Genomic DNA, 2,848 nt, shown 5'->3' with positions numbered 1-2,848 from the left:
TACAAATATTGACTACACTTGACAAAAACCAGAAGTGGCCTGTGAACTATCCATTAGCTGAAAAGCTGGTATAGATCAGTGTCACTGCATTGAAGACAATGGTGGTTTGTCAGCTGAGAAGCTGGCTAGAAAGAAAATGATCTTTTCCTCAAGAAGAGTTAAAGCAGCTCGCTTACTCCATTCTGAAAACTTCTTTCCATTGCCTGCCATGGGATGCTTTGACTTGGGAATATTTTGAGTGCTGGTGAATAAACACTATAGACACCTTTCTCTGTAACTATGACAATAATGTAGTGACAGTATTGCGGGCTAACTACACAGGTTTAATTTTGTCATCGCCCCTCTTTCTATGCTATGGCTGCTTTTCAACAGCACTTTTAAACAGAGAAATTAAAAACACATTTATTTTTGTAAAATATATATTATATACATTACCAACCCCATACTCTGAAATCCTGGGATAAAAGCTTGTTGAAAGGATGTCCCCTCCACACTTGGCAGGAGCAGTGGCTCTTTTGTCATCCTTCTGAACTGGGGTTTCTTTCTTTTGAACTCAACTAAAATCTCTCCTTGACATTAATTGTGTGGAACCTGGTGCCTAACGTAAGGAGCAGTGTGTGCACATACCAGGGAGACCAACAGCAGCCGCCTAGTCTCTATATCCAGTGAATTTGTGATTGTCTAAAAGCTGACTTGATCAAGCCTGTTAGGTATCCTGAACTGGAGAATAAGGAACAAAAGAAAGCAGAGAATTATAACCAAAACAAAGTGGCAATCGTAGGTATCAATGCTGTAATATATGTGTATTAATTGCAGCAATAATGACATATACAGTAAGCTTCTGTTGTGCTCATTTGCAGCCTTCTGGAATACTTGTAATGGATTTTGAAACTTTCCACGCAAAGCAGCTGTTTATGCAACCTACAGACTCTATGGAGGTAGGCGAAGAACAAAGGCTTAGGATATGAGCAGATCTGGTCTGTAGGGACCATCAGCATCAGAGAAGAGCATTATGAGCACCACCTGTCAGGCAGAGGTTTACAGCTCTGCAGTACAGGGATCACGCGCCCATTTCAACTCCCTGAGCGATCAGTCAAAGCACTTCAAACTACTTCCACCACCAGTTCAAGGTGACCTATCCCATTTTGCCTGAAGGGGAGGATGGATTACTCTAGTTACCTTTCACAGACTGAGAAGCTCCTGTATTGCCTGCCAGGTAAGGCTGTCAGTAAGGGAAAGCCCAGAGATCATCTTGCCCCTCTTCTGCCTCCTGCTGGCTTTTGAACGTGAGAAGACCCTGAGAGTAAAAATTGTCCCACTGCTAGAACTGAAAGAATACTGCTGTTCGGGGCCCATAATATTATTGTTATAATTCTGATACCACTGGCATTCAATGAATCCGTGCTTATTTTAGCGGTGAGTGTAACTCAGGTCACAAATTAACTACAAGGTGAAGTTAAATGGTGATTTGGTCTTGAGTCATAAATCTTCCTGCCTTTTTATTTTTTTCATAGCTACACTATCATGATAAATGCCTGATCTTTGTGGAGGAAAGAATTTAGTTCTCAATAAGGTGATGAGAATGCATTATCATTTCAGTTATCTCTGCATTCAGTTCCTACCTGGATACCATTTCAGTAAAACATAAGCATGTGTTATGTCATGAATGTCCTGGAATAAATTTTTAGACTGGAATAAAAAGAAGACGTTTTTAAGTGTGTGTGTGTGTGTGTGTGTAATGTGAATTTCCCCTTAAAACATTCCTATAATGCCGCTTCATATTCATTAATTAGTCTGAGGTTTCCCTCCTGTTTAGTTTACAAAGCCACTTAAACCCACGTAACCATTTAACATATTTATGACCCCAGTTTTCTTTCTTTTCTCTGAGACTGTACCGTAATTGTTCTCTGGACTCAGGAACTGCAGAGTGCCTTCACTGATGAAAGGAGACAACATAAAGAAGGAAATGAATGTGTGAGGGATGAATACCTTCCACAAAACAACTGGGTGCAATTTGGCCCATGGCCCCGGGGGTCACTTTAATAGAGTGGAGCCTCAGTCTCTATTGAGTGTATGGGAGACTATTAACTCTTAACAACTCAGTCTCAGGTTATTTATTTATTGCTTAAATGATTTGTTATTGCTACTTGAATTTAATATACCCTCTGGGAACTGAGATGGCAGCATCATGTTACAGAAAAACTAAAAGTTATTTTAAAACTGTGATTGAATTTTTATGAGCATCATAAAATCTTTCTGAACAAATAACTTACCATTAGTCAGAGACTTCAGCAGGAAATCTGTAAAATTAAGGATTTACTAGAACAGTACTCTATTTGTGTGTTTCTCTGGAAAAGAGAGGGTTAAACGTTTGATGCTTCAAGTATTAATTTTATTACTTAAATATAATAATACTTCAATACAACCTGATGTTTTCAAAAGGCCATAGAGATACAATATTAACAAAAAAAAATCATTCCTTTTAGCCTGGAAATGCCACATGTTCGGGAACTGAGACTGTTGCACACCTGTTTTGGCATGAAATTTTCTTCAAAAAACTTCAGGGCATCTGCAAAGATCAATGACAAATCTTCACATCCGTTCTGCTAAGTGGACCAGTGTTTGAGATACCTTAGTGCAGTCACTGTTTTTTTTTTCCTATCCTTGCTTATGTGCTGCTATTGGCTCTGAAAGGGTGTATTCCTACACTTTAAAGATTCACTTTCCCTTTTGCTTTTCTAATCCTTAAAGTTATTAGGAGAACTTCCAAGTCAAACAGCATTTTTCAGAGGGGAGTGGGGATGGTGGAGAAGGGGAAAAGCAAGGGAAGGAGGACTGAAGGCATCAT

At 39.2% G+C, this 2,848-nt stretch overlaps 1 long non-coding RNA gene across 2 annotated transcripts; it reads right to left on the bottom strand.

Annotated features, from left to right (window-relative positions):
• LOC137464633 (uncharacterized) lies at positions 1-943 on the bottom strand. 2 transcript variants are annotated; one of them, XR_010994324.1, is made up of 4 exons: positions 833-943; positions 628-720; positions 177-241; positions 1-84 (listed from the first exon to the last, which is right to left on the bottom strand). It is a non-coding gene; the product is annotated as an uncharacterized lncRNA (long non-coding RNA). The 2 variants fall into 2 exon arrangements; XR_010994323.1 differs by having other exon boundaries at positions 628-715; positions 833-937.
• Positions 944-2,848: the final 1,905 nt, after the last annotated feature.

Source organism: Anomalospiza imberbis, chromosome Z (assembly GCF_031753505.1).
Source record: "Anomalospiza imberbis isolate Cuckoo-Finch-1a 21T00152 chromosome Z, ASM3175350v1, whole genome shotgun sequence".
Taxonomy (NCBI): Eukaryota; Metazoa; Chordata; class Aves; order Passeriformes; family Viduidae; genus Anomalospiza; species Anomalospiza imberbis.
The sequence above is the reverse complement of the archived record's forward strand: the minus strand, read 5'-3'. Positions and strand labels throughout refer to the sequence as shown.